This window comes from Bos grunniens, chromosome 12 (genome assembly GCF_055505025.1).
Source record: "Bos grunniens cultivar Pamir isolate PY7600 chromosome 12, Bosgru_T2T1.0, whole genome shotgun sequence".
Lineage (NCBI taxonomy): Eukaryota > Metazoa > Chordata > Mammalia > Artiodactyla > Bovidae > Bos > Bos grunniens.
In genome coordinates, this window is record NC_141176.1 from 17,527,915 (window position 1) to 17,547,195 (window position 19,281).

General features: G+C 40.0%; 1 long non-coding RNA gene across 2 annotated transcripts in view; it reads right to left on the reverse strand.

The window, feature by feature from the left end:
* The window catches only part of LOC147361437 (uncharacterized), a 257,311-nt gene that overhangs the window by 18,833 nt on the left and 219,197 nt on the right, over positions 1–19,281 (reverse strand). The gene's annotated exons all lie outside the window — the stretch shown is intronic.

Below are 19,281 nucleotides of genomic sequence, written 5' to 3' on the forward strand. Positions count from 1 at the left end.
TGAGAAGAAGAGCTTTTCAGGGGGAAGGAGGTGAGTCATCACTCCTGGATGGGTGACTGCTTTCAGCCCCCAGAGCACTGCTGCCCAATAGAGATAGATTGTGAGCCACAAACTTGAGCTATGCGTGCTATTCTAAATTTTCTAGTAAGCACATTTATAAAATAAGAGGAAACCTATTATATTCAACATATTATCATTTTAATCTGCAGTCAACATAATCAACATTCTGCAATCTCTTGTTAAGGAGATATCTTACATTATTTTTTCCTGTGCTAAATACTTGGGATTTGGTGTATACTTTGTATTTGCAATGTATCTAAATTGGGCCAACCACATCTCAGGTACTCAAAGGTCACACCTGACTATATATTGGAACACAGAGCTCTAGGAGATTTCACTTGTTTTTGGATTCCAGTTTGGGGGAGATAAATCAATTCCTCAGCAAAGGCAATGAGGATTGATGAAGGATGCTTAACTGAGAGAGAAACAAAGAACCCAGCTTTGTATCCCGATTCCCTCCTCAACTTATTGGGCAGAGATCAGTCTCCTGCAAAGGAAGCTGATACTTGAATTGTACATTCCCCATGGTGAGATAAACAGAAATGAGAACAAGCTCTAAAAAAGGCATTTTGTACTTCCTAGAAACAGATGCTCCACTAGGTAAATTTAGTAGGTGGATCTGTTTATTATGTTGTCTTGTTAAATGCAATGTTATTGTTAATACCTCCTGTGAGTTTCAATACTTGATGCTGGTTATGCCACTTTACTGACTAGAGATGTAAGAAAGGAGGCTTAATGTGTTGCTATGGCAATGGATGCTCATGGAAGTAACAACAGAATAAGTAAGCAAGGCATTTTTTTTGTTTTTCTCTCACACTGCTATATTCACATCTGCTGTGCCTCTTCCCATGGAATTTTCCAGGCAAGAATACTGGAGTAGGGGGCCATTTCCTCCTCCAGGGGATCTTCCTAACCCAGGGATCAAACCTGCATCTCTTGCATCTCTTGCATTGGCAGGTGGGCTCTTTACCACTCATGCCACCTGGGAAGCCCTCCTTATACATATTTCCCTATATATTGAACACCTCTACCTAAACATCCTTCCAGTACCACAAACTCAAGGTATGCAAATACTATTTAAGTGGCTGTCCTAGTATTTCTAAATTTGTAGTTTCTCTGTATGCTCTGGATTATCTGCTGCAACCACCTGCCATACGAGGTGTTAATCTTGAATACAAATTCTTGACTCTTCTTTCTCTCCTCCATAAATTCAAGCATCACAACAGCCCTCCTATTTATTTACCAGCCATGGTGTGAAATCTTAATTGTGGTGTAGCTGACTGTCCACAGATCACTGGGAACAAAAACAGACCACGGGAGGTCAGCCAGAAACTGCTCTTAGGTGATGTCCACTAGAGCAAAAAGCAACCCCCCTGGTGGCTCAGGTGGTAAAGAACTTGCCTGCAATGCAGGAGACCTGGGTTCAATCCCTGGGTAGGGAAGATCCCCTGGAGAAGGGAATGGCAACCCACGCCAGTATTCTTGCTTGGAAAATTCCATGGACCGAGGAGCCTGGTGGGCTACAGTCCATATGGCTGCGATGAGTCAGACATGACTGAGCAACTAACACTTTGAATACTAGGGCAAAGTGAAGGTATCAAGCAATTATCTGGTAAGACAGTGTAGACAGTCAAACCAGATTACACATGCCTCCCTCCTCAATCTCATTTTTCCATTATTGGACCAGAGTTACCAGCAAAAGGTACAGAATTTTCAATTCACACTACTTCCATAGGGTTCTGTCTTGATCTGGCTCACTCACTAGACCCACTGCTCCTCTCAGGGACAAAACTAAAAGGGTATTTCTCAAGCTAGTAAGGTATAATCTAACATCTAAAAAGATTGTTTTGGGGTACATGTGTCTTTTTGAATTATGGTTTTCTCAGGGTGTATGCCCAGTAGTGGAATTGCTGGGTCATATGCTAGTTCTATTTTTAATTTAAGAAACCTCCATACTGTTCTCCAAATATCTGTCGACAGATGAATAAAAAAGATGTGGTACATATACATATTGGAATATTAGTCATTAAGTTACTCGGCCAAAATTGGGTCAGTTGTAGACACGTGGATGGACCTAGAGACTGTCAGACAGAGTGAAGTAAGTCAGAAAAATAAATATTGTGTATTAACCCATATATGCGAAATCTAGAAAAATGGTACAGATGAACCTATTTTCAGGGCAGGAATAGAGACAGAGGACAGACCTGCAAATGGGAGGGAAGCAGGAGCAGGATGACTTGGGAGGCTGGAGCTGGCACATATACACTGCCATGTGTAAAACAGCTCACCAGTGGGAACCTGCCCTAACAGTACTGGAAGCTCAGCCCAGCGCTCTGTGATGCCCGCGATGGGTGGGAAGGGATGAGGTGGGAAGGAGGTCCAAGAGGAGGGGATATATGTGTGCACAGAGCTCATTCACTTCGTTGCACAGCAGAAACCAGCAATACTGGAAAGCAACTATACCCCAATTTTTAAAAAAATGGTTATGTTGTTGAAGTATAGATGGTTTACAGTACTGTTAGTTTCAGGTATACAAAGTGATCCATTTTATATATTTATTTTTTCAGATTATTCAGATTTTTCAGATTATTTTCCACTATAGGTTATTACAAGATTCTGAGTAGAGTTCCCCGTGCTTGTTGCTTATCTATTTTATCTATAGTAGTTTATATCTGTGAATCTCAACCTCCTAATTTATCCCTACCCCTACCTACCTTTCCCTTTTGGTAACCATTAGATTTGTTGTCCATGTCTGATAAGCCTTAAATAGCTTACAATCAAATTGTTCTGTCATCAAAGTCATTACTAAATGTGTTTTATGATGGATCCAAGGCATATTTAAATTTATATCACAAGATGTCCAGGTCATCATCTTCTCTTGTCTCAGAATTGCAATTAAGATTCCAAACTAAGGACATAACCTACTGTGTAAGTCTTTAATGAGACTAGTCAGTGAGCCAGCAATGGTGGCAGCCACTTCAAAAACATCAATATGATAAGAAATAGGAAGGGAGACATTGTATTAATATTATTGGGGAGTGTGAAGCTAATAGACAAGCTCTGAGTACTTTTGTGTGGGGAAGGACAAAGTATGCTTTTCCCTTCTTAACTGAAAAAAAAAAAAAAAGTGGATGGGGGTGAACCAGCATCTATTCTCTGAAAAGTAGGCTAACAGAACCACTAAGGCTACATTTTTTAAGTGTTTTAAAAAAGAAAAGAAAAGCACATTCTCTTGCATTTGGTTATGAAATGCAGGATAGGGCAGACTGAGCAGGTGAGCGAGAGTGTGGGTGGATCACGTAGATGGTTAGAGAACTCTGGAATGAGGGGAGAGGACTGGGAGGCTGGGAAGTAAAAGTTTCTAGGATGAGTGATGGATTACATACAGTGGGTGAGGGAGAGGGGAGCATACAGTTGATGTCCCTGAAAGGAGAGAAGGTAGGGGTGAGTTGGTAAGCAGGGTGTTTGGGAGAGAAGAAACAAGGGTGATTTGGTTTGGGAAACAAAGGCTATAAAAAGCAGCAGCTGAGCTGGAATACAGTTCGATAGGATTGTCTTATCTACTTTGAGATTGTGACGCAGTGTAGAGTTTAGTGGGAAAATGATTGGCATTGAATAAGGTACTCATGTCCCTGAATTTTGGATTTTTTTAAACTATGATTCATGCAGCTGCTGAAGACTAAAGTAAAGAATTTTGGAAACGTGAGTCACAGTGAAGGTGTGTGATGTAGTGAGAGGCTTCCTAGATTTGGAATCAGAGGAAAGAGGCTTGCATTTGGGACAGCCTAAAGTTTTTAAGAAAGAGGAAAAGAAACATACATTGTAATTGTGGTGGCTTCTATTTCTTGAACAAGGACGTGTCAATCATTGTGCTACATGCTTTGTATGTATTGCTTTATATGTACTGTTCTCATAATACAAAGAGGAACAGGTGCTATTTTTATTATAATTTTCCAGATAAGAAAAAGAAGGCCTAGAGAGGAAACGAAAAGGTCACACAGCAAAAATGAAGCCAGAATATAAACCATCATCTGTCCTACTCCAAAGACTGAACCATCCACACTATACCACTCTGCCTTTTAGACATCAAATAGAAAAATCCAAGAAGGCGGGAACTAAGTGAAAATGGTGCCAGGTATAAGGTTATATGGGCTTCCCTCGTGGCTCAGATGGTAAAAGAATCTGCCTGCAATGCAAGAGAGTTGGGTTCAATCCGTGGATTGGAAAGATCCCATGGAGAAGGGAATGGCAACCCACTCCAGTATTCTTGCCTGGAGAATTCCACGGACACAGGAGCTTGGTGGGCTATAGCCCATGAGGTCGCAAAGAATTGGACACAACTGAGTGACTAACGCTTTCACTTTTTCACAACATACAGTCCTGTACCTGTGTTATCATTCAGACACAAACTAGGCTCGAGTATTACACAGAAAAGAATGTATGATCAACTACACAATTTGCAAAGTCAAGATAAAGTCAAGTGCTACAGAAAAGTAGAATTATTCTAATAACACTATATAGAAATGTCTTCCGTAGATTCTCCACCACATTCATTATAATATACATCTTCTTCAACAATACCCTCAGCACAGACACAGTGATGAATATCAGATAAGGTAGGATTATTACTAGTGCATAAGTAATAAGATATTAAAATTAGTTTGAACTCAGATGAGAATTTCCAAAGGTAGATCACAAATTCACACATATTATATCAGAAACAGTTGTCAGAGTGAAGAAAAGAAGGATTTGTGGAGCTGGATTTCTGCAAGTCCTATTATAAGGTGGCGAGTCCCGCCTCCACCCCTGTAGGATGGGTGTGGTGCAGGGGGGGTCTCCTCCCTTGCCTTAAGCCTCCTCAAAAGTTGATTCTTAGTGGAAACAGGTACAGACATATCCAAATGTCCGTTGTCTGGGCTTTCTCTCTCTGGAAACTTGATCTGGATCCTAGGGAAGAGGAACTGCTTTTGTTCCACTTCATTAAGATGACCATTGGATCAGAAAAAATGATCCTGCACAGAAATGATAGTGAAAGAGCAGCAGAATGAAACCAGCCACCTCCCGAGTGGCAGCCTGTGAGCCCAGGGCTCACAGAGTCACTTACAGGAATTAAAAGGAGAAGGGTATCGACATCTAATCCTAGAGGTATTATGGATGGAGATCTTTCTGCCTAGGGCCTGGAGTCCAAAAGGAGACTCTTGATAGAACATCAGAGGCTGCCAGAGGGCTTCCTGAACTAGCAGAGCATGTGATGAGGACAGGAGGTGTCATTCTGTTGCTAGAGTCTGGGGTGTCATAGTCACCCCTATTGCAAAGCTTGATGATTAGATGTCGATCATGTTTCTCCAACTAAAAGATACTTCTCTGCAGGTCCCTCTCAAGTAAGGGCTTTAGTCTGTCAATAAGCATTTAACGAGCATTCATCAATGGGCTAGGTTGCCTGAGAGATTATGAGAAAAAGATAGCATGGGTTTCAGTCCCAAGTGGAGGACAGGAAAGCCAAGTGAGGGATTGTATGATAGACCCAATGTGGTCAAGAGTCAGCGATGAGGTCCTGCAACCTGCCCTTCAGTCCAGGACTTCTTCAGGTCTGTGTGATGGTTTTCTACTAGAGAGGACCTCAGGACCTAGAGAAAGTGTCTTCCATGAAAACAGACCCAGTTCATTGATGGAGGTGCTTTGTTATTGAGGTTGAGGAGGACTTTTTCTCTCATAGAAACTGAAATACATTCAGAGAAAGCCTGCCAATCTGAGCTTACATGGAGACTGCAAACAGTGCCCATCACTCCCTTCTTCGGGATAACCTAGGGGCTCTCTTTGGACTGTCTCCATTGGAAGCAGGTGTCTGCTTTTTCCTCTACAGGTTGCAGAATCCTGTTCTTGACTCCTCATTCACTCACCCAAAGCAGCCACCTTCAGTCATTTGACCTTTCGAATCCTTGGTAACGGAACTGGTTAGCTGCCTATCTTTATTAAAGTCTGCCCTAGAAGCAGAACCTTCACAAGGGGCCAAAGGAGAACTAAGAACTCTTCTAAAGGACCACTTTAACACTCATTTAATTTGTCTAACAATTTTAAGTCCCCTGCATTTGTTGAATTCGAGCAGCGTGCCATGTGTGGAAGGCCCTCGACTCTTTATCATCCAGGGCTGTGGTAGGAGCCATGAACAGTCCCTTCACTTGGTCTTAAGTGAGCTTTTGTGCCTCTGTAACAGGCCTGACATTCTGGGAAAACTCTCACTCCCCTTCTCTGGTTTAGAGACTCAGCTGGACATTGAATATTCTATCCGCCTACTGATTTCTATTTTCCTGATACTTGCTACTTAGTGGAAACAAAGGCCACTGCTGGGCAGTGACCCTCTGTTTCAGCCTATAGTTCACAGGCAGTTGATCTTGTTCTGAAGGTGGACTTTCATCACTGCCTAGTGCTATCCATGTGGCAGCACTGACAACCTGCTCCACCACTGTCCTTTCTCACACCAAGACCTTGCCTTCTCTATTTTTTTAAGAAGCAGATGACTGAGCTGAGCCATGGAAGGGGGTCAGATGAGGCTCAGCAAAGTCTTACCGTAGGGCACCTGTGGGCAGACCTTTGTTGGGTGACTGTTGGGTGCTTTCTCACAGGGGGCAGTGGCTCAGATGGTAAAGAATCTGCCTGCAAAGCAGGAGACCTGGGTTTGATCCCTAGGTTGGGAAGAGCCCCTGGAGAAGGGAATGATAACCTGCTCCAGTATTCTTGCCTGGAGAATCCCATGGACAGAGGAGGCTGGCAGGCTACATGATGTTGCAAAGAGTTGGACATGACAGAGAGACTTTCACTTGCTCATAGCTCAGCCTGGGGAGGAAATTTCCAACTTCCTAAATTCTCAGTTTCTGTTTTGTCTGACAAAGGTTACATTAGATATGCCATTTGCATAATACTTTAACTTTTCAAAAAAATGTATTAATGATCATATGCTATTCTTGAGAGGCAGAAAAGAGGAAGCATTAGTTTGGGAGAGCCAGACAACAGGGTAGTGACTTGCATACGTTCATGTGATTCGTAAAGGGAACGCTGAGATGAGAATTCATTTTCTAACCAGAGTCTACCTGAGACGGTAACCATATTCCTATCTTCTACTGCCAACACACATTAAAAAATAAAGCAAAACATTTTATAAGGAATTGTTGTTGTTTAGTCACTCAGTAGTGTCTGACTCTTTGCGACCCCATAGACTGTAGCCCGCCAGGCTCCTCTGTCCATGGGATTCTCCAGGCAAGAATACTGGAGTGGGTTGCCATTTCCTTCTCCTTTATAAGGAATAGGTTTCCTTTTTTGAGTTACAAGTATGAGAGAGATCTAAATGGTTGGTGACTTGCCTTTTCTTAGATTTTAATTGACAACTGAGAGGCTAGTTCTAGCTTTCACTAGTACTTAGAAAACATTTGTGCATTCTCTGTGATTTATAAGACAATGGAGGAAAGTGTGTACATTACGTAAGTCTGATCTGTCAAGTAATAACAGCCTAGGAATGTAACCTGACATTTTTCAAGCATGAATTCTGCAAGGGCTTTGCTGGGAGAAAAGCCCAAGGACTGCTCTCTCTGTGACTTAACTCTAAGAATACTTTGAGGGTTAATATCAGATACAGTATATCCTTTGTTCCTTGATCTCATGACAAATGAACTATTTTCCCCTTACTGGGGCCCTTTTTAGGAGTTTTCCTGAGTCACTTCTGATGTGGGTAAGACCTAGGATGGTATATGCTAAGAATACATGGTCCATATGTCCCTGACGTTTTCTTTTTCTAAATTGTTTGGAGGTTTACCTTTTTATCTCCCTGTGTATTAGTTATTGAAATAGAGTAACAGATAAATAAAGTAATAAAATAACTAATTTTATTAAAATTTTTATTATATATTTTTAAAAATTTAATTTAAAATTTTGTTAATTGGAAATAAAATAGCTAATTATTAATTAACCTTTCCCTTCTCAAGGGGACCTTCCCAACCCAGGGATCAAACCTAGGTCTCCCATATTTCAGGCAGATTCTTTACCAGCTGAGCCACCAGGGAAGCCCGAGAATACTGGAGTGGGTTGCCATTCCCTTCTCCAGGGGATCTTCCTGACCCAGGAATTGAACTGGGGTCTCCTGCATTGCAGGTGGATTCTTTACCAACTGAGCTACCAGGGAAGCCTGAAATAAAAACAAATAATCAAACCCCCCAAAATAGACATTTTATCACACATTTAAGGATACATCCAAATTAAAACAGGACTTTTTAATGTACAGTGCTGAGGTATAGTCTGGTTACTTTTGACTAATTTTCCACTAGTCTTACCGATTACTGCTCAATTTAACCTCAGTCTTCCTTATGCTGATTTAAGGAGAACATTTACGTTTCTCAAGGGATTAAGAATGGAGGCTCACTGGGGTTCCGATGCACTGCTGTGGCCTAGTTAGTTCAAGCTCATTTACCTGAAAAAAAGCTATACCCCCATCTTTAACTACCTACCTGAAAATTATTAGAAAGAAAACATCAAATGCCTCTTTGTCTACTTTCTACTTTGCCTCCTCTGCACCTACTGTGCCACCCACCAAGAAAGATCCCTGCTCCTTCTTCCCGGCTCCCCAGTGCCAGCAGGCTCTTCTTCCTTGTGGGCACCCGCACCCGCACCCACACCCACACCCACACACACACACAACCACGAAGACACAGATGATGGTTTTATCTGAAATGAGACTCTGCTAGGATAACACCTGCCCGATTTGGCCTCTCGGTTATTTGCTATTTAATCTGAATTAAATTATTTGATCAGAGTGAACAAGAATCACCCGTGGTGAGTGTGGGTGGGTTAAAAATTGAGAAGAGTGGACTGACTCCCAGAGATGCCAGCCAGTCACTGCTGAGTGGGGACCTGAAAGCAGTGGGCTGATAAAGAAATTGGCTTGGGTTTTTCCACATCATGTTATGGAAAAACCTGAACCATCTTTTTGGCCATCCCAGTGTAACTGTAAACAGCTGGTCAGCGAACGCTAGAGCAGATGTTGGGGGTAAATCTTTCAGAAACCCTGCTTTATGCTTCCCAGGTTTGCACTCTGGTTTTTCATCCACTACTAAACAATTTCAAGTATACTTGAAGAGATAAGAATGAATTTTAAACATCAAAAGAGGATTACTAAGGAATATTGATAGTACACTATTTGAAAAGGTGCTATTTCAGGCTTGCCAATGTTTTCCCTGTTATTGCACAACTAACTGAAAACTTTTAGGTAAGATGACTTCTAATTACTTTTTAGTGGTAAAGACTTTGTATTTTCTTTTTTTGAGAACAGGTATCTGAAGATCATTTGTAGAATGTTAGCATTTATGTTAGGTAAGTACACATACACTTGGATCAAATATCCCTTGAATTTAAACATGAAGTATTTTACATGGGTTACAAATTGCAGAAATTTTTGTATTTTTTTTAATTCTTAGTTTGTGTGTTTTTTATATATTTAAAGTCATCCTTGAAAGCGATTCTTTATATAAGGATTTCATATAAATGTTACACGTGCAAATTTGGTGGCAGAGTGGTAAAGAATTCTCCTGTCAATGCAGGAGACATGGGTATAATCCCTGAGTTGAGAAGATACCCTGGAGTAGGAAATGGCAACCCACTTCACTATTCTTGCCTGGGAAATCCCATGCACAGAGGAGCCTGGCGGGCTATAGTCCATGGGATCTCAAAGAGTCGGACATGGCTCAGCAACTGAGCATGAACCATTATTAACCAAACAAATAAGAGGGATTCAGGTGAAATAAGAATCATTGGAAGCAGAAGAAAATGTTGAATAAAATTAGCCAGTTGTCTCACAAATCCTCATACAGGTAAGAGGAGATGAGTACTATAATGCCTACCCCATCTCTGTGTATCCTTAGGACAGTCACAGCTTCTGTTATTATTTGGTTATCTCATCTCTAACATGGAGGTGCAAAAAGACCTTAGCTTTAGAGCAGTGTTCTTTTTAATAAATAATACTGTCCAGAGATTTCTAACTTCCCTGAAGAATGGCTTTTTTGAGCTGTTTTCTTTAAACTTTACTGGGAGTCCCCTCTTACATAAATGAGTATACCCAGGATTATCAACCAGAGTATCATGACAAGCTTGTGCTCTGACCAGTTGTGTTGTATGTAGCAAATGATTTATTATCAGAAGTGAAAAACCATAGTTTTAAATAATTTCTGTCTTTAAATTAGAGCAGATTTAAGCTTTGTCATAGAATAATAACTTGTATTTCAAAAGCTCGTCAGTCAGGTTCTAATTTGCTTTCCAAAGTAGTCTGAAGGAATTGAACTTAAAGACACCCTATAGGAAATCTATTAGAAAACAGGATATATGATCAAGGCTGTAGCTCAAAGTGAATCCTTGTAAGTTATTACCGTATTTTATGTGGGGGTTCCATACTTTTGTAACCTAAGTGTTTCCTCTATTAAGGAGCACTCTGAAGTGCGTGCATGAGTATGCAGTAGTCACTCAGTCGTATCCGACTCTTTGCAACCCCATGGAGTGTAGACTGGTCTTTAAATCACCTGTGTTAGGATTTCCTGGAGTGTTTGTAAAAATACTCACTCCTGGATATCAGTTCAGACAATGAATCATGCTCTCTAGGGGTCGTACCCAGGAATCTGCATGTTCAATAAATTCCTCAGGTGCAGACTGTATTTTAAAACTCACTGCCATGGTCTATCGTCTTGCATTTCTGCACTGTGACTTTCTTACACCTGCCTCACTGTGCCTCTCCCCAGTTATCGATCATCATCTCAAAATGCTGGACAGAATGCTAATAGAATGTTTATCCTGCCATAGAGATGCCAACATAAAAACAAACACTGAGCTGTCAACACCTGGCTGACAGTGTCTTTACTTTTCACAACATAAGTTCAGATTGAGAAGTGAAATATTATCAGCATCACAGACACTCCTTTATTAATACATATCCCCTCATTCACCTCCTTCCCCAAAGATAATAACTATTGTGAATCTTCTTGCCTGTTTTTGAGCTTTTAAATAAATGAGCTTGCCTGTTTTTGACTTTTAAATAAAATTGAATCATGCGTTATGTCATCTTTTGTTTTTGGCTTCCTTTACTCAATGTTCTGTTCGTAAGATTGATTTGTGTTTCATGTAGCAATTCATTCATTCCAATTACTATATAATACCTATAAATTTATAATTTATCCATTCTGCTGTTGATAGACATGTTTTCATTTTTATTTTAGTCTGGATTTGTATAGTGCTGAATAGTGCTATGAATATCTTATCTGTTTAAAAAGTGAAAGTAAAAGTTGCTCAGTTGCGTCCAACTCTTTGCAACCCGGTGGACTATATATTCCATGGAATTCTCCAGGCAAGAATACTGGAGTGGGTAGCCATTCCCTTCTCCAGGGGATCGTCCCAACCCAGGGATCGAACTCAGGTCTCCTGCTTTGCAGGTGGATTCTTTACCATCTGAGTCACCAGGGAAGGCCAACAATACTGGAGTGGGTAGCTTATCCCTTTTTCTAGTGAATTCCTGACCCAGGAATGTTTAGTTATATTTTGTTATTGAAAGAAGTTAAAGTTTCCGACTGTGATTGATAACTTTTACTTTTGTATTTTGCACCTTATGTCTTTTAAACCTATGTTAGTAGATGTATAACAATTAGAACTTATTAATTTTAGTAAGTCTAGCATGTGATATAGAGATATACACATATTATCTAGTGTAACCCCTGAAAGAATGTGTAGCTCGTAAGCTAATAAAATGAACTAATACTCAACATAGATAAGGAGAGAAAAAGAAGTGAAACAGAAAAAAAATAGTAAACAATCCCAAGATGGTAAATATTAACCTCCATGTATCCCTGGTTGCATTATACCTGAAGGGACTAAGTCATTCAATAAAAGGATAAAGATTTTCAGAGCTCTATACTTTATACAAGAGACACATAATCATCATTTTGATAGTCAGAGATCCTGGAACCAGTCTATCTCCAAAAGACTGGTTCTAGAACCCATGGATACCAAAATATGCTGTTGCTCAAGTCTTATAATCAGCCTTCAATATGTGCAGGATTGTGCATTCAGTGATTCAACCCAGATCCTGAACCTTGTACACAGCCCACCATGGTTGAACCTGCAGATGGGGAACCAGGGAATGTTAGGGTCTAACTGTACTGTACATACAAGACACAAAATATTTAAAATCTTATTTTATCTGGGTACTACAATCACATTAACTTCTTTCGGTTTTTCTTTGTATAGCATATCATTTTTCATCATTTCAATATTTTTATGTCCACTGTCAACTTATTTCCTGCTTCTTTGATGGTAATATATCATTTTTCAGCTGCTTTACAATAATTATTGCTTTTTTTTTTTGGTTTTTAACAGTTTGGGATTGCTTTCTTTGTATTTTCCCCTTAGATTTGTTAAACTTCCTGCACCTGTTTCTTGATGTATTCTATTAACATAAAAGCTTAGCCATTATTACTTTAAATAATTCTTGTGTCTCATTCTCTTTCATTTCTCTTCTAGAACTCTTATATGTTAAATACATGATAGACTTTTCACTATGACTCTTATGAGTCTTATAATAGTCTCTATATTTTTCATCCATCTGGCCCTCCATATTTCATTCTAAATGTTAACTGACTTCCACTTGCTAATCTTCTCTTTTGTCCAATTTATCATTAAACCAATCTAGTTCTTAATTTTAGTTATTTAAATTATCAGTTCTATAATTTTAATTTGATTTTATATAAGGTTATGTTTTCCTAATAAAATTCCCCATTTCTCATTTATTTTCTCAAATTTATAACAATTACTTTAATGTTCTTGTCTGACGACACTCTGTTTCTATTGTTGCTTTGCTTTTCTTTTGTCTTATTATTTTGTTCGGCTAGTAGTTTTTGAGTAAATTCCAGACATATGTTAGTAAACTTTTAGACAATCTGGATAACTTTACTTTTTCCAGAGAAGGTTATTCTATTCTTGTGTAAGCAGTAGAAAGGATAAGGTCATGCTAACCAATCAGAGACTGAGCTTACTCAAGTTAACTTCTTTGTAATTTTCTGTTTATTTCTGAGTAATCTTCACTTTTGGGGTTTAACTACCTAAGTGTCCTATCTGAGAGTTTAGGATATTTAACAAACTTTTCCTTTTTGGTATGCCCTGAACTCTAATTTTTGTCTTCCTGACACCATGAGTCTTAAAACCCTCACATATGTTTCAGAGTTTTGCTGTTTGGTTTCTTGTGCTGGGCAGTTTAAGAATTCAGCCACACCTCAGGGGAAACAGTGTCAAGTCTCAGAGTCAATTCGTTACACTTCTTTTCATTCTAAAAATTAGACCTCACATCCTGGCTACTTTGACTTCCAACTTTTACGTCCTTGGCTCTGTGGAGTTGCCAAAAGTTCTGTTGACATTTCTACCTTTCAGTAGCAGCCCCTCTATCTGATTATCAGTATCTCACTCCCAGCCAAGAATCAGAAAATACCTCAAAAGAATAAAACACCTCAACAGCACAGAAAATATTAGCTATTTCTGCAGTTACCTTCTCAAAATCTTTGTCATACTTCAGTTCAGTCACACAGTTGTGTCCAACTGTTTGCAACTCCATGGACCAGAGCACACCAGGATCCCTGTCCATCACCAACTCCTGGAGTTTACTCAAACTCATGTCCATCAAGTCGGTGATGCCATCCAACCATCTCATCCTCTGTCGTCCCCTTGTCCTCCGGCCTTCAATCTTTCCCAACATCAGTGTCTTTTCCAATGAGACAGTTCTTCACATCAGGTGGCCAAACTATTGTAGTTTCAGCGTCAACATCCATCCTTCCAATGAATATTCAGGACTGATTTCCTTTAGGACTCGTTGGATCTCCTTGCAGTCCAAGGGATGCTCAAGAGTCTTCTCCAACACCACAGTTGAAAAGTATCAATTTGTCGGCGCTCATTGGCACTCAGCTTTCTTTATAATCCAACTGTCACATCCATACATGACTACTGGTAAAACCATAGCTTTGACTAGATGGACCTTTGTTGGCAAAGTAATGTCTCTGCTTTTTAACATGCTGTCTAGGCTGGTCATAGCTTTTCTTCCAAGGAGCAAGTGTCTTTTAATTTCAAGGCTGCAGTCACCATCTGCAGTGATTTTGGAGCCCAAGAAAATAAAGTCTGTCACTGTTTCCACCGTTTCCCCATCTATTTGCCATGAAGTGATGGGACTGGATGCTATGATCTTTGTTTTCTGAATGTTGAGTTTTAAGCCAGAGTTTTCAATCTCCTCTTTCACTTTTATCAAGAGGCTCTTTAGTTATTCTTCACTTTCTGCCATAATGGTGGTATCATCTGCATATCTGAGGTTATTGACATTGCTCCCCATAATCTTGATTCCAGCTTGTGCTTCATCCAGCCTGGCATTCCGCATGATGTATTCTGCATATAAGTTAAATAAGCAAGGTGACAATATACAGCCTTGACATACTCCTTTCCCAATTTGGAACCAGTCTATTGTTCCATGTCCAGTTCTGTTGCTTCTTGACCTGCATACAGATTTCTCAGGATGCAGGTCAAGTGGTCTGGTATTCCTATCTCTTTCAGAATTTTCCAGTTTATTGTGATCCACACAGTCAAAGGCTTTTGTGTAGTCAATAAAGCAGTTGTTTTTCTGGAACTCTCTTGCTTTTTTGATGATCCAGCAGATGTTGGCAATTTGATTTCTGTTTCCTCTGCCTTTTCTAAATCCAGCTTGAACATCTGGAAGTTCTATCTGGAAGTTCACGGTTCATGTACTGTTGAAGCCTGGCTTGGAGAATTTTGAGCATTACTTTGCTAATCTATGAGATGAGTGCAATTGTGCAATAGTTTGAACATTCTTTCACATTGGCCTTCTTTGGACTAGAATGAAACCTAACCTTTTCCAGTCCTGTGGATGCTGCTGAGTTTTCCAAATTCCTGGCATATTGAATGCAGCACTTACACAGCATCATCTTTTAGGATTTGAATTAGCTCATCTGGAATTCCATCACTTCCACTAGCTTTGTTCATAGTGAGGCTTCCTCAGGCCCACTTGACTTCGCATTTCAGGATGTCTGGAGGTGGGTGATCACACCATCGTGATTATCTAGGTCATGAAGATCTTTTTTGTACAGTTCTTCTGTGTATTCTTGCCACCTCTTCTTGATATCTTCTGCTTCTGTTAGGTCCATACCAGTTCTGTCCTTATTGACCTCATCTTTGCATGAAGTGTTCCTTTGGTATCTCTAATTTTCTTGAAGAGAACTCTGGTCTTTCACATTCTATTATTTTCCTCTATTTCTTTGCAGTGATCACTGAGGAGGGCTTTCTTATCTCTCCTTGCTATTCTTTGGAACTCTAAATTCAAATGGGTATAGCTTTTCTCCTTTGCCTTTAGCTTCTCTTCTTTTCTCAGCTATTTGTAAGGCCTCTGCAGGCAATCATTTTGCCTTTTTGCATTTCTTTTTTTGGGGATGGTCTTGATCACTGCCTCTTGTACAATATCACAAACCTCCATCCATAGTTCTTTAGGCACTCTATCAGATCTAACCTCTTGAATCTATTTGTCACTTCCACTGTAAAAACATAAGGAATTTGATTTAGGTCATACTTGAATGGTCTAGTGGTTTCCCCTACTTTCTTCAATTTAAGTCTGAATTTGGAAATAAGGAGTTCATAATCTGAGCCACAGTCAGCTCCTGGTCTTGTTTTTGCTGACTGTATAGAATTTCTCCATCTTTGGCTGCAAAGAATATAATCAATCTGATTTCGATGTCGACCATCTGGTGATGTCCATGTGTAGAGTCTTCTCTTGTGTTGTTGGAAGAGGGTGTTTGCTATGACCACTGTGTTCTCTGCAAAACTGTTAGACTTTGACCTTCTTCGTTTTGTACTCCAAGGCCAAATTTGCCTGTTAATCAGGTATCTCTTCACTACCTACTTTTGCATTTCAGTCCCCTATAATGAAAAAGACATCTTTTTTGTGTGTTAGTTCTAGAAGGAAGGTCTTGTAGGTCTTCAAAGAACTGTTCAACTTCAGCTTCTTCAGCATTACTGGTGGGGGCATAGACTTGGATTACTGTAATAGTGAATGGTTTGCCTTGGAATCAAACAAATCATTCTGTTGTTTTTGAGATTGCATCCAAGTACTGCATTTCAGACTCTTTTTGACTATGATGGCCACTCCATTTCTTCTAAGGGGTTTTTGCCCACAGTAGTAGATATAATGGTCATCTGAGTTAAATTCACCCATTCCAGTCCATTTTAGTTCACTGATTTCTAAAATGTCGATGTTCACTCTTGCCATCTCCTATTTGACCACTTCCAATTTGCCTTGATTCATGGACCTGACATTCCAGGTTCCTATGCAATATTGCTCTCTACAGCATTGGACTTTAATTCCATCACCAGTCACATCCACAATTGGGTGGTGTTTTCTCTTTGGCTCTGTCTCTTCATTTTCGGGAGTTATTTCTCTATTGATCTCCCATAGCATATTGGGCTCCTACCGACCCAGGGAGCTCATCGTTCAGTGTCCTATCATTTTGTCCTTCATGCTCTTCATGTTAGTCATACTAGTTTTTGCCTCTTTTTTGTTTTTGTGTGGTCCAACCCCCTACACCTTCAGGCCTTCCGAATTTTTTTTAAATCTGGATTTCGCCACTGCTATGAGTGGCAGCATTAGTCTACCACACTCATTCCATCACAGTCTTAAAAGCAAAAGATAGACCAGTTGCACTTATGCGAGGTCACAAGTAAAATATCCACATAAGTAACTGTAGGGAAAGGCAGCCTCATGCATGCAGTGACTCACCCCCTATGCAAGCACATGAGAATGGACCTTGGGTCCTGAACAGTTTCTTATTGAAAGAGTCCTCATAGACTGTGTTGGAATTGTCACCTTAGGTAGGACTGTCTTTCCCAGTTTCAAACTCAGTATGTGCTCCTTTGCCTTCCTTAAGCATGTGCGTCACATGGCACCTAGCACACCCCACTATTATATCTGTCCCCAGAGGGGAGAGGACAGTGTCCTTCTGCTGCCTCACCAGAATGGAACATCCAGACTAATTGCCTTTTGTTTAAAAGACAATCTTACTGAGTATAGTTGCTTTATCATGTTGTTAGTTTCTGCTGTACAGCAAAGTGAATGAGCTCTATGTTTACATATATTCCCTTTTTTGGATTTCCTTCCCATTTAGGTCACGACAGAGCACTGAGTAGAGTTCCCTGTGCTGTACTGAAAGTTGCTGAGAGGGACTCACTGCCTATAGGGGAACCAGTGCCCACTACTGAAGCTGAACTTGCTCTCTCTCCTCTATGAGAGGAAAGTGCTTTCCATCCAGGGCTTGACTGCATTATTCTCCTTGGCAATTCTGATGCCACTGTGCAGGGGACAGAGGCATGCAGATTTCTAGCCTTGATAATGGGCCACTTGGTCAACAATAATCCTGTAGTGCATGCAAGCTTAGTTGCTCAGTTGCGTCTGACTCTTTGTGACCCCATGGACTGTAGCCCGCCAGGCTCTTCTGTCCATGGAATTTCCCAGGCAAGAATACTGGAGTGGGTTGCCATTTCCTTCTCCAGTGGATCTTCCTGACCCAGGGATTGAACCTGTTTACTGCCTTGCAGATGGATACTTTACTGCCTGAGCCACCAGGGAAGTTCAATACTATTGTAATGCCAAATATATATTAGTCTTTTGCTCATTGTTCCTGTTATCTACTGCTGCATCCCAATCCTGAATGATTCAGACCAAGAACAATCATTTATTTTGCTCACAAACTTTCAATTTGGACAACACTTTAAAAGGAAAGTTTATCTCTGCTCTATGCAGCATGAGCTGAGAGACTGAAGGGTAAGGGTCATTCAGTGACTGGAGGCTATTTGAACACTTACTCACTCATATCTGGAAGTTGATAATGGGCTACTCTTTGGAACCTCAGGTAGGATAATTACAAGAACAACTGTATGTGATTTTTCTATATGATTCTTTGTTTTCTTACAGAATGTTTCTGGGGTTCTATGAATACCCCCAAATATAGGAAATATAAGTTTCCATTCTTTAAAGGCCTCAGCTGAAAAACTATTACAGCATAACTTCTGCCATATTCTATTAGTCCATATCAAGAAAAGGGGACATGGACTCCACATTCTTAATGGGAGGAGTGTTAGGTATTTTTGAATTATGTTTTAAAGTACTCACATTCATTGATCCACTTAATTATTATATGTACTTAAATGTGCCCTGTACTGTGTTGGGAATACAGTAATGCACAAAATGTATCAAGTTTCTTCCCTCATAGTAGAAATAGAAAATTAAAACACATAAATCTACCCTATACTTTTGAATGGTTATATAAGGCAATGGAGAGTAATGATCAGGTTGAAAATTTTAACAGACAGTAACTGCAAAGTGTCTCATTGAAATGGTCACATTTAATCAGATGCCTGAATGAAGACTTGTAAGATCTAGAGCAGGAACTTGACAGGAAGAGGGGATGGAAAAGAAAACTGTACTGAAGGGAAAATGAAGTTGGGATGTTTGAGGAGTGGCTGAAGTAGGTAAGCAGAGTTGTGAGTAGCTGGAAAGAAAGTCAAAGACATTGGCAGGGCTGGGCATGTAATGTCTTAAAGATTGTTCTAAGGAATATGAATTTTCTTTTGAGTACTGTGGGATGACATAGATGGGTTTTAGATAAAGGTTAACAGATTATTATTTGTGCTTTAAAAAATCATTCTGCCTGCTGTGTAGATTGAGCAGAGTGGCAAGAAGGAGATGTTAGGGGGCAAGAGATAAAGTTAACTTGGATGGTCACAACAGAGTTGGTTAAAAGTAGGTGGATTCACAGTATGTTGTAAAGGTAAGTGAAGTGAAAGTTGCTCAGTTGTGTCTGACTCTTTGCAACCCCATGGGCTCAACAGTCCATGGAATTCTCCAGGCCGGAATACTGGAATAGGTAGCCTTTCCCTTCTCCAGGGGATCTTCCCAACCCAGGGAAGAACATGTTTGGAAGGTAAAGCTTACTACTATCCAGTGGAATGGATATGTACTATGGCAGGAACAGAAGAGAATATTATAATATTTTCAGTTTTGCTCTCAGCAACAAGGTGAATTGTGATGCCTTTAACGAGATGAAAAAAGAGTAGGAAAGAGTGGGGTATAATTTAGGAGTTCTTAAATACGTTATGTTTGAG